The following is a 14,074-nucleotide window of genomic DNA, read 5'->3' on the forward strand; positions in this document are numbered from 1 at the left end:
TAATGCAATTTCTCATGGGACTTAATGACACTTACGAGAATTTAAGGAATCAAATTCTTGTATTAGATCCTTTACTTTCTGTTTATAAGGGATACTCAATGGCATTAAGTGTTGAAAAACAAAAAGAAGTCCAGGTTAATTTCTCCATTCTTACTGAGGTTTCTACTATGCTTACTAAATCTTCTAATGAGAAGAAATCATTGTCATACAAACCTAAAACTGATTACAAAGTGAATAATGGAGATAGATATTGTAACCACTATAAAGTGAATGGACATACTAAAGAAGCTTATTTCAAGTTGAATAGTTATTCAGACTGGTACAAAGATCTTACAGATAAGAAGAAAAGTAAGTTTAATTCTACACATATGGCGAATGTTAATCAAAGTGATAATAATCCTTTGTATGGTGATCAAGAATCTACTTCTCTTAACAATAGTAGTGATTCCATGAACACTCTTTTCCAACAATTCAGTCAGTTTATGAAGGCTAATCAAAAGGCTGATTCACACTCTGTGAATTTCTCACACTTTGGAAACTTTGCAGGTATTAAATTATCACTATTAAACTCTTTAAATAGTGGTAATTTTAAGGAATATATTTGGATATTAGACACCGGAGCTACTACTCATATGTGTTCTAACATTGATCAAATGAAGAAGCTCAACAAAGTTTATAGATATACACCAATTTTTTACCAAATAGATCTATTAAATCTGTTAGTCATACAGTTTTAATAGAGTTAAGCCATAAGGTGGTTTAAGAATGTTCTTCATGTGCCGGATTTTAAGTGCAATTTTTTATCTGTCAAAAGTTTGGCTATAACAGGACAAATTGCCTTTCATTTTTTATCCCACATATTTCCTTTTACGGGACCTGGAAACTAAAAAGATTATAGGTCAAGGAACAATATTGGGAAATCTATATGTTCTTGATAATGATAGTTTGTTTCTTCATTTTTCATGTAATGAAAAAATTCTTAAAGGATTAGATATACAATCTTGTAAATCTATAGAACATTCAAATAAGGATTCGTTCTCAATTTGGCATCAAAGGTTGGGCCATTCATCTACTTTTGTATTGGAACATTTGAGTTTTATTCCTTCAAAGTTTCATGATGAATTGATTCCATGTATTCAATATCATGAAGCCAAGCAACAAAGATTTCCCTTTCCAAATGGTGATTCATGTTCCGACGAAATTTTCAAATTAATTCATGTGGATTTGTGAGGTCCATATAAGACAAAAACAATCACAGGAGCATCTTATTTTCTCACTATATTTGATGACAAGTCAAGGGCAATTTGGACATTTCTTCTCAATGAGAAGACTCAAGTCTTCCAAACCTTGTCTATTTTTTTTTGCTTATGTTTCTAACCAGTTTCAAACTAAAGTTAGAACAATAAAGACAAACGGTGGTTTAGAATTTCAAAAATTCTAATTGTCAAAAAAAAAAAATCTTCAATGGGAGTTATTCATCAGAAAAGAGTCCCATACTCACCACAAAAAAATGGTAGAGTGGAAAGGAAACAACAACAATTGTTACAAATTACAAGAGCTTTTTTATCACAATCTGGTTTACCAATCAGATTTTGAGGACATGCAATATTAATGGCAACCTATGTCATTAATATTTTACCTACAAGAATTTTGGAATGGAAAACTCCTTACAAAAAGCTTTACAACAAAAAAACATCATATTTTCAAATCTGAAAGTATTTGGTTGCTTATGCTTTGCTACAAGCACCATTCCTCATAAAACCAAGTTTGAATCAAGTGCTATTCCATGTTGTTTTATTGGATATAACTAGGGCCAAAAGGTGTAACACCCCAAAACCGAGAATGGCGGAAACGTTCTGGGGTGGAGGACGTCATGTAAAGTATCACAACACAGTAAAAGTAAACAAGCAAACAACATCATCCATTGCATTAAATATATAATTTTAATACAAGTGTGTTCTGTATAGTTATAGACACCAAAAATAATGTAAATCAAAATAATAAGATGAGTCTTGGATACGCTCCATCTTCTCAAAAGCTGGCCTCAGTACCTGTCTACTGATGACCTGAGAATACAAGTTATTTTGAAAGAGTTTATCAGCATAAAGCTGGTGAGTTCATAAGTATTTTAGTGTCGGTGTTTGTTATCAAAACGATTGAACATGTCTCAAGGGTAAGTTTGTAAAATGTATGTAAATGTTTGTAAGTGTTTGTAAACGTTTGAATCTCTCAAAAAAAACCGATATTTTCTATTAAAGTAGCCTTCTACCAAGGCTTAACCGTTTTGTATGTTCGTTTGTTGTGAAAGTGTGTAATTTCCCAAGTGTAACTATCATTAACAAAATATAGTTTGTACATTAATGTTTAAGTGAAATAATCACAAAGTATATGTAATGGGTAAATTATTGTAGTATTGTAGTGTTGTATTTTAGGAACTACTGCTGTACTAACTACCTTAAACCGGATTTATATTAAGGTATCCTGTGATTAATTGCACCATACTATTGACCGGTAACAACGACATACGAATGGTCGTAAAACGGAATGACGTTTGGCACCCGCAGACCTGCAGGTCCGGCTGTAGCTAGCAGCAAAGTGTAGGATAGTCAATCCAGTATAGATCTATACGCAAACTCACGCTCTCCCTCCAAGAGAATTCTGGCTACAACTCGGGCCATGACATTTAATGCATGCTCCGATTCAGTGGATCACAATTGTTAACGTATTCATGTATATGTAATGTAATGTTACTTGTTCTAGTATTGTTGTATATGTTCTCTTCCTAGTATAGTTTTATTTGTTCTTCTTCTAGTATAGTTGTATATGTTCTCTTTCTAGTATAGTTGTATATGTACTCATAGTAATGTAATGTATATGTTCTCATAGTAATAAGTATTGACTCATGAATGAACTGACACATTGATCTAGAAATTATAGTAGTATGATCCTGTGTTACCCCGATGGTAAATTACTAATGATGTAACTAATACGCATGAATACGGAAGTACTTTTATGTCTATATATGTACACTTGATATATAATTAATATTGAAACGACCTTCGGACGGCTACCCGAAATCCCACCAGACCACATCTCAAGCGCGAAAAGGAAATAGGGTGGATGGCCTTCCTAAGCCCTTTAAACATTGCTTATATATCTATACATATATGGGCATGTAATTTATAAGTAGTATAACAAAGTATAAATAAAAGCATTTGATAAGTAAAAGAGTTTGTAAAGCAGTTTGAAGTAAAACAGTTTGATAAACAGTTTGAACAGTAATAAAATCATTGGTTTTATAGTTATTAATCACATGTGATTGATGTAATAACTATAAGTATTTAACTTTTATTCCCCCCATAAAATCATTTAAAACATTTAAAAGTATTTCGGAGGTTAATTAAAGGGGTATGTACTCACTTGTGGTGAGTGGATTGGATTGAAGTGTCGGATACTGTGCTAGGTGGCAAACAGAGACTTGTTCACACGCACGAGCCTAGTTATCATATAATGAGCATATATATAACTAATTAGACAAATAATAACTAATGAAATAAGTTGGGACACTATAGAACATGTAAACACTTTGTATAAGTGTTATAAGTCCTAAGGGTTGCTTCTAGGTTGTTGTGGGACAAGGCTAAAGGGGTTTAAAGTTTCCAAGGACCTTGTATATGTGTTTACTCCTCAATAAACTCCACACAAGGAGTTTACGGTCATAAACCCTTGAGTTTACGGCCGTGAACTCCCAAACTTGATGGCATTTGGTGTTTTGAAGTGTTATTTGATGGTTTAGTTCTAGAGTAAGTTCTACTTGGTGGTTTAGTTCTTTGGGTAGTTTAGGACATAGAAATACTCCTTTGAGGAGTTTACGTCCCCAAGGCCAATTCCCTTAGAGTTTACGGCTGTGAACTCTCATGGGATGGGTGTTTTTATGTTTTCAAGCCCCAAGCACAAGTAGGATAGTTTCTAGGCATTTGTTTTAAGCTTATGAAGGTCCTAAGCACACTTTGGTGCCCTTGTTTTATGTTCACGGCCCAAGAACATTACCAGGGCCGTAAACTCTCTTTGGGGAGGTGTCTTTGATGTTTTAAAGTCCACAAATTAGCTACGATTAAAGAGGGTTAAATGTCCAAGGCTTTAGGGGTGATTAGGGCACCCTTTGGCCCTTGAATTTGGAGTTCACGGTCTAAGAACTTCTTGGGGTGTGAACACCCTAATCTTGGTGTTTTTGATTGTTTTCTAGTCCTAAATACACTTACAAATAAGCCTAAGTCTGTCACTTATCATGGGGAAATGAGTAGGTGGCATTTAAGCCTCATATTGGAGTTTACTCTCCAAGAACGTTCTTGGGCGGTAAACTCCCGAATCTCACAGATTTGATATGCAAACTAAGTTATTAAGCACATAATAAGCATTATAAGTCAACTAGTGAAGTGTACTCATGATTTGGGACGAAAACCCGAAGATCCGTGAGAGAGAAAATGGCTTTTCTCTAGTTGGAAATGCGAATAATCAATGAATTTGGTTCAAAATTCTATTTATAGTCCTGAGATATTTTCGATAGAAAATATTTTTATTCCTGAAATTATTTCTAATATAACAAAGTGTTGGAATAACAGTGTTGCACAAAACCATAGTGCATCCACTCTCCTGATATTTACTGAAGTGTAAACCCTGAATTACTCCAACTTGTACGAAAAAGTCTGAAAATTGACTATGACTGTTATAACTTCTATTGAAGTGATAATGTTTGTAAAGAATGGAAATTATGGGTTGTCACATCATCCCCCCGTTAGAAGGAATTTCGTCCCGAAATTAGAATTTAAGCAAATAAGAAGTTACCAATAACTAAGCGAAAAGATGAGGGTATTTCAGTTTCATCTGATCCTTGCGTTCCCAAGTGAATTCCGGTCCTCACTTGGCGTTCCAGCGAACCTTCACGATCGGGATATGGCTTTGCTTCGTCTGCTTGACCTCATGTTCCATGATCTCTACCGGTTCTTCCATGAAGTTGAGGCTCTCGTTGATCTCGATCTCGTCGAGTGGGATTACAAGAGTCTCGTCGGACAGACACTTTTTCAAGTTAGATACGTGGAATGTAGAATGTATGTTACGAAGTGTGTCAGGTAGGTCGAGTTTGTAAGCTACGGGGCCGACTCTTGGAAGAATCTCGAAAGGCCCTATGTACCTCGGATTAAGCTTCCCACGCTTACCGAAGCGTATCAAGCCTTTCCAGGGTGAGACTTTGAGAAGGACTCGGTCTCCCACCTGAAACTCCAAAGGTTTTCTTCGCTTATCAGCGTAGCTCTTCTGTCGGTCTCTAGAGGCTTTCAATCGTTCACGTATCTGAACGATTTTCTCTGTCGTTTCCCGAATGATCTCCGGACCGGTGAGAGTACTGTCAGAAGCCTGCCCTTAGCTAATTGGGTATCACCCACCTCAGCCCCGGACATAGGGGATCTTCACTTTTGGCCGTAGAGGGATTCAAATGGAGCAGTCTTGATGCTCGTGTGATAGCTGTTATTATAAGAAAACTCGACAAGGGGTAAATGAGTATCCCGTGCCTTTCCAAAGTCAATCACACAGGCTCTCAACATATCTTCCAGTGTTTGGATGGTCCTCTCACTTTGTCCGTCGGTCTGTGGATGGTAGGCTGTGCTCATGTCCAGCCTTGTTCCCAGGGAATGTTGTAGTGATTGCCAGAATCTTGAGGTGAACCTACTATCTCTATCGGAGATAATGGACATAGGTACACCATGTAGCCGTACGATTTCCCTAATGTATGTTCTCGTAAGTTTCTCCATCTTGTCGGTTTCTTTGATAGACAGGAAGTATGCAGACTTGGTCAATCTATCAATGATGACCCATATGGTATCAAGTCCACCCGTTGTCTTGGGCAACTTGGTTATGAAATGCATAATGATCTGCTCCCACTTCCATTCTGGAATCTATGGTTGTTGCAGTAGACCGGAGGGCTTCTGGTATTCGACCTTGACCTTTGCGCAAGTAAGGCATTTACTTACGAAGGTAGCAATTTCTGCTTTCATATTAGGCCACCAGTATAACTTTTTAAGATCCAGATACATATTATCTGAACCTGGGTGGACGGAATACCAAGTGTTGTGTGCCTCGGTCATGACCAAGTCTCGGAAACCACCGTGTTTTGGTGTCCATATCCGGTTCATGAAAAATAAGGCTCCGTCACCCTTGGCTTCTAAATTCTTGTCCATTCCTCTAAGGAATTCACTCGTCACATTTTCAGGTTTCATGGCTTCCAGTTGGGCCGCCTGAATTTGCTTAGACAAGTGTGATTGGATGGTTATTGACAATGACTTGACTCTGCGACCAGAATATTCCTTCCAACTTAGGGCGTCTGCTACTACGTTGGCTTTACCCGGATGATAACGAATATCGCATTCGTAGTCACTGAGTAGCTCGACCCACCGTTGTTGTCTCATGTTGAGCTCCTTCTGATCGAATATGTGTTGTAAACTCTTGTGGTCGGTAAAAATAGTGTTTTTCGTTCCATACAAGTAATGTCTCCAGATCTTCAGAGCAAACACCACTGCTCCTAGTTCAAGATCGTGGGTCGTGTAGTTAACTTCGTGTGTTTTCAACTATCTGGAGGCGTAGGCGATGACCTTACCTCACTGCATCAGAACACACCCGAGCCCTTGATTCGATGCATCGCAATAGACTACGAAGTCTTCTATTCATTCGGGGATGGATAGTATTGGTGCGGTGCATAAGGCTCGCTTGAGCGTTTGAAACGCTCTCTCCTGTTTCTCTTCCCAGTCGATGGCCACACCTTTCTGGGTCAGTGTTGTAAGAGGTTTCGCAATCTGGGAGAAGTTCTGTATGAACCTGCGGTAGTAGCCAACGAGGCCTAGAAATTGACGAATTTCAGTAGGCATCTTTGGTGTTGACCAGTCTCAATGGCTTTAATTTTGGATGGGTCCACGTGGATTCCCTTTTTGCTTACCACGTGTCCTAAGAATTCGACTCTTCGGATCCAAAATTCACATTTCGAGAACTTCGTATAGAGTTTCTCCGTTCGTAAAGTTCCTAGAACTTGTCGCAGGTGATCGCCATGCTCTTCCTTACTTCGGGAGTAGATCAGGATGTCGTCAATGAAAACGATGACGAACTGATCCAAGTAAGGTCGGCATACTCTGTTCATCAGATCCATGAAAACTGCAGGCGCATTGGTCAATCCGAATGGCATCACCACGAACTCGTAGTGTCCGTAACGAGTTCGGAAGGCTGTCTTTGGAACATCCTCCTCTAGTACTCGTAGCTGGTGATATCCGGATCTCAGATCAATTTTGGAAAAGTAGTTCGCCCCTTGCAGTTGGTCAAAGAGATCGTCTATGCGAGGCAGAGGGTAACGATTCTTGACCGTCAGTTTGTTGAGTTCTCTGTAGTCGATAAACATACGGAATGATCCGTCTTTCTTCTTAACGAAAAAGACCGGTGCTCCCCAAGGTGAGAAACTTGGTCTTATAAATCCCTTGCTAAGCAGTTCGTTAAATTGCCCAGATAGTTCCTGCATCTCTGCTGGTGCTAATCGGTAGGGCGACTTGGCTACTGGGGTAGCTCCTAGAACTAAGTCGATTCTGAACTCGATCTGTTGTTGCGGAGGTAATCCTGGTAGCTCTTCTGGGAAAATTTTGGGGAAGTCGTTCACTACTGGAATGTTCTTTAGTTCTTTCGCTTCTAGGCTTGTATCGACGACGTGAGCAAGAAATGCATGATATTCTTTACACAGATATTTCTGTGCTTGAATACTTGATATAATACGGAGACTCGCACCAGGTTTGTCACCGTAGACAATAAGAGTTTCGTTAGATGGGAGGTTTAGACGGACTGCTTTCTCGAAGCACATGATGTCGGCGCGATGAAGACTCAACCAATCCATGCCGATGATAATGTCAAATCTTTTAATCGAGACCGACATAAGGTCAATTGGGAACGAATGGTTATCTAGAGTTAGGGTACAGCCTAAATATATGCTATTGGTGTTTTCTATTTTTCCATTAGCCATTTCTACTGTGAATTGTTCTTTAAGTGCGTGTGGTTGTTGTTTAAGCATGCGAGCAAATTTATGGTTCATGAAGCTTCGCTCCGCTCCACTATCGAACAGAATGCATGTATAGGAGCTATCGAGGAGGAACGTACCAGTTACCATCATCGGGTCAGCAACTGCTTCCCCATGGCCTATTTCCAGTACCCTCCCTGCTCCGCCAGCATTCTTCGCTTTGGGGTAGCCCCTCTTGTAGTGGCCTGCTTCACCACATCCATAGCAGGTCAGGCTCGCGCCAGAGCCAGGGACTTGGGTGATCGGCCTCGTCGGGGATTTACATAAACGAACGGTGTGTCCTTTCCTATTGTAGTTAGAGCACTACATTTCACAAAGGAGCCCCTGTGGTGGAAGTTGCATTTGTTGCACTTAGGCAAACTTCTAGCATACTGCCTCACCGGAGTAGTATCAGCAGCAGGGGTTATCGCAGCATGAACAGCCACAACTTGCTGTTTTTTGGAACCTCGCTGTTTCTTCTTGTCTTCCCAGAATTTCCGGTTAGTGTCAGCGGGTTTGGAGGGTTCTGGGATGGCTACGGTGGTTGTTGTAGCAGGGGTTTTAACTCCATGGTCAATGAGTCGTTGTGCTAGTCGCTTGACACTGTCAAAGGTAGCGGGGTTTGATGATAGGACATTCCCCTGATATGGAGGCACTAGCCCCCATATGTACCTTTCGATCTTTTTCCCTTCAGTGGGAACGATATTGGGGCAGAGGGCCACCCGTTCGCTGAATCTGGCGGTATAAGCAACCACGTTGGTGCCCTTCATGGTCAGGCTCCAAAGCTCCTGCTCCAATTTTTGGATTTCACCCCTTGGGCAGTATTCCTCAATCATGAGGTCTTTCATCGTTTCCTAGACCATGTCGTTGGCTACGATGAGGGTTAGAGCTTTAACATGGCCGTTCCACCATGTCAGGGTCTTTCCTTCAAAGGTGCATGCGGCATATTTGACTTTGCTCGTAGCAGGGCATGAACAGATTTCGAAGACTGATTCAGTCTTCTCAAACCATTGCGAGAGGGAAATGACTCCGCCGGTGCCATGGAAAGACTTCGGCTTGCAGTTGGTGAAATCCTTGTAAGAACACTCTCTCGAGCGCACAGGGGTTTCAACCGGAATTGATTCAACAGGGGTTCCACCTCCGCTGGCATCAGAAGAGTGATACTGAGCCATGGTAGTTGCCACTGTTGCGGCTACAGCAACATTCAGGGCTGCAGTATCGATGACCGGAGGCGGAGGAGGCAGTGGAGGTGCAGGGTTATTCCGAGGAGATTTGCGAGGAGGCATCTTTCAGCTATAAGTTTATAAAGATAAGCAAAGTGGTAAGAATCAATTTGTAAGTAAGGTGAGAGTGACACATGGACTAACTAACCATAGCCCCACAGTTTGAATGAGTGTTTGAGATCATAACAAAGAATATTAGTAGGAAAACACAAGTGTATAGATTTTTCCCACAGATTAGATAGACGTCAATCATACTAGTATTATCGATGTAATAAGTTCAGGGAAAATCGACCTAACAGTAGGTCTTACATCATACCATACGGAAAAGTTTGATAGTTCTTAGAATCCTAATTAGAGTACTGAAAGTTAGGAATATTTTATAGACAAGTGCTACTTAGAGCACAGATGTTAAAGGCTATTCCTTAACCAAAAGACAGAGATGTACTAGACATCTTCTAACAGCGATGGGAAATCCTCGGGCGAACCCTGAGGTCTGCAACTTGACGAGACACCTCTTGAAGGTTTTGCTCCTAAGCCCTCTGATGGGCTCGAAGTTCCAAGACTTCAGCTCGGGAGGCAGCCAGCTGTTCCTGCAGGGTTTCATTGGTTCTCCGGGTCCGTTCCATGTCTTCTTCAAGACGGTGGATGCAGACTGTGTTGACACCAGAGTTGGCATCAATCTCCATGACCCGGTCGATGGCTGCTCGACCTTGCTCAACATTACGAGCTATTCTATGGATAATGACGGGCAGAGCTCGGTCAGCAAAACCACCTTCGCTGACGTTGTAAAAGCTTCGGTCCCGAAAGTAAGGTAAGGGTTGACCCTGTTCGTTACTCCAGCGATTCAAGTTGGTTGCTTACAAGGGTGTAGGACCTGGAAAAGCTGGTCGGGGTTGTTGTTCAGGGCTTGACCTACTAGCAGTAGGTTGTTGACTTCAGGCTCAGAGTCAGATCCATCAGAAAAGCCTTCTACGAGGTGATCATCCAAAGGGATTGGATGCTCATCTTCGGGCTCCTCTTCGATCCACCCAACATTGCCTTCATTTGGAAAGTACGGGTCGCCGTGATGGAACCCAGCCATTTAAATCTACGCGAGAAGAGAGGTATAAGGATATAGTATATATGTAGCTAGTAGTACAAAATACACCTATAGTATTTTAAGTTTTGGATTCCCCTAATCTTCTTGTGGTATTGTTGGTAAGTTTTTAGACTTGTTAACATATCACAACCATTCTAGGGCATATCCTAATCACTCATCGGACCAACATCGTTGATCAGGCTATGCCATTCCGAGGACTGACCATACATCCCCGAGCTCACTTGTGATATTTAACAATCGTAATACTTTCATTCTTATCATTATGACACTGATTTTAGTATGAATGCAGACTAGTATACTTAATTAAATACTTTAAATATTTAAAGTATAGACTTTTGGTCAGAGTGCTTTAACTCCTAATGGGTTTATAGTTTAGTATATCTTTTATGGGTTGATATACTTGATTCACTATAAACAATGCTCTGATACCAATCTGTCACACCCCAAAACTGAGAATGACGGAAACGTTCTGGGGCGGAGGACGTCATGTAAAATATCACAACACAGTAAAAGTAAACAAACAAACAACATAATCCATTGCATTAAATATATAATTTTAATACAAGCGTGTTCTGTACAGTTATAGACACCAAAAATAATGTAACAAAATAATAAGATGAGTCTTGGATGCGCTCCATCTTCTCAAAAGCTGGCCTCGGTACCTGTCTACTGATGACCTGAGAATACAAGTTATTATGAAAGAGTTTATCAACATAAAGCTGGTGAGTTCATAAGTATTTTAGTGTCGGTGTTTGTTATCAAAACGATTGAACATGTCTCAAGGGTAAGTTTGTAAAATGTATGCAAATGTTTGTAAGTGTTTGTAAACGTTTGAATCTCTCAGAAAAACCTATATTTTCTATTAAAGTAGCCTTCTACCAAGGCTTAACTGTTTTGTATGTTCGTTTGCTGGGAAAGTGTGTAATTTCCCAAGTGTAACTATCATTAACAAAATATAGTTTGTACATTAATGTTTAAGTGAAATAATCACTAAGTATATGTAATGGGTAAATTATTGTAGTACCGTAGTGTTGTATTATAGGAACTACTGCTGTACTAACTACCTTAAACCAGATTTATATTAAGGTATCATGTGATTAATTGCACCATACTATTGACTGGTAACAACGACATACGAATGGTCGTAAACAGAATGACGTTTGGCACCCGCAGACCTGCAGGTCCGGCTATAGCTAGCAGCAAGGTGTAGGATAGTCAATCCAGTATAGATCTATACACAAACTCACGCTCTCCCTCCAAGAGAATTCTGGCTACAACTCGGGCCATGACATTTAAGGCATGCTCCGATACAGTGGATCACAATTGTTAACGTATTCATGTATATGTAATGTAATGTTACTTGTTCTAGTATCGTTCTATATGTTCTCTTCCTAGTATAGTTGTATTTGTTCTTCTTCTAGTATATTTGTATATGTTCTCTTTCTAGTATAGTTGTATATGTACTCATAGTAATGTAATGTATATGTTCTCATAGTAATAAGTATTGACTCATGAATGAACTGACACATTGATCTAGAAATTGTAGTAGTATGATCCTGTGTTACCACGATGGTAACTTACCAATGATGTAACTAATACGCATGAATATGGAAATACTTTTATGTCTATATATGTACACTTGATATATAATTAATATTGAAATGACCTTCGGACGGCTACCCGAAATCCCACCATACCACATTTCAAGTGCGAAAAGGAAATAGGGTGGATGGCCTTCCTAATCCGTTTAAACATTGCTTATATATCTATACATATATGGGCATGTAATTTATAAGGAGTATAACAAAGTTTAAATAAAAGCATTTGATAAGTAAAAGCGTTTGTAAAGTAGTTTGAAGTAAAACAATTTGATAAACAGTTTGAACAGTAATAAAATCATTGGTTTTATAGTTATTAATCACATGTGATTGATGTAATAAGTATAAGTATTAAACTTTTATTCCTCCCCCCCCCCATAAAAGCATTTAAAACATTTAAAAGTATTTCAAAGGTTAATTAAAGGGGTATGAACTCACTTGTGGTGAGTGGATTGGATTGAAGTGTCGGATATTGTGCTAGGTGGCAAACGGAGACTTGTTCACACACATGAGCCTAGTTATCATATAATGAGCATATATATATAACTAATTATACAAATAATAACTAATGAAATAAGTTGGGACACTCTAGAACATGTAAACACTTTGTATAAGTGTTATAAGTCCTAAGGGTTGCTTCTAGGTTGTTGTGGGATAAGGCTAAAGGGGTGTAAAGTTTCCAAGGACCTTGTATATGTGTTTACTCCTCAATAAAATCCACACAAGGAGTTTACGGTTGTAAACCCTTGAGTTTATGGCTGTGACTCCCAAACTTGATGGCATTTGGTGTTTTGAAGTGTTATTTGATTTCTAGAGTAAGTTCTACTTGGTGGTTTAGTTCTTTGGGTAGTTTAGGACATAGAAATACTCCTTTGAGGAGTTTACGGCCCCAAGGCCAATTCCCTTAGAGTTTACGACCATGAACTCTCATGGGATGGGTGTTTTTATGTTTTCAATCCCCAAGCACAAGTAGGATAGTTTCTAGGCATTTGTTTTAAGCTAATGAAGGTCCTAGGCACACTTTGGTGCCCTTGTTTTATGTTCACATCCCAAGAACATTACCAAGGACGTAAAATCTCTTTGGGGAGGTGTCTTTGATGTTTTAAAGTCCAAAAATTAGCTAGGATGAAATAGGGTTAAATGTCCAAGGCTTTAGGGGTGATTAGGGCACCCTTTTGCCCTTGAATTTGGAATTCACGGTCCAAGAACTTCTTGGGCCGTGAACCCCCTAATCTTGGTGTTTTTGATTGTTTTCTAGTCCTATATACACTTACAAATAAGCCTAAGTCTGTCACTTATCATGGGGAAAAGACTAGGTGGAATTTAAGCCTCATATTGGAGTTTACTCTCCAAGAACGTTCTTGGGCGGTAAACTCCCGAATCTCATAGATTTGATATGTAAACTAAGTTATTAAGCACATAATAAGCATTATAAGACAACTAGAGAAGTGTACTCACGATTTGGGATGAAAACCCGAAGATCCGTGAGAGAGAAAATGGCTTTTCTCTAGTTGGAAATGCGAATAATCAATGAATTTGGTTCAGAATTCTATTTATAGTCCTGAGATATTTTCGATAGAAAATATTTTTATTCCTGAAATGATTTCTAATATAACAGAGTGTTGGAATAACAGTGTTGCACAAAACCATAGTGCATCCACTCTCCTGATATTTATTGAAGTGTAAACCCTGAATTACTGAAGTGTAAACCCTGATATTTCCATTCAAGAATCACAGATTTCAAAAAATATCTGAACCAGTTATGATGCCAAATCCTAATTTAAATGATGATGTTCGGGAAATACCCTTTCAAATAGATCCTCAGGATTTTATTCCTTTGGATAATTATGATCCAAACAACTTGGATTTAAGAAATGAAGTTGAAATTCCTCAGAATCAATAGTCTTTTTCACAATATTCTTCTTCCTCTCATATCTCACAAGATCAAAGTTCTTCTCATCCTGATACTACTTCTGATGAAGAAAATCAACAAAAATGTTCCTTTAAGAACCTCTACCAGATTTTCAAAAAGACCATCCTGGTATGAGGATTTTTTTATGCATTGTAATACTTC

The sequence above is a fragment of the Lactuca saligna genome, chromosome 6, assembly GCF_052625555.1.
Source record: "Lactuca saligna cultivar CGN05327 chromosome 6, ASM5262555v1, whole genome shotgun sequence".
Taxonomy (NCBI): domain Eukaryota; kingdom Viridiplantae; phylum Streptophyta; class Magnoliopsida; order Asterales; family Asteraceae; genus Lactuca; species Lactuca saligna.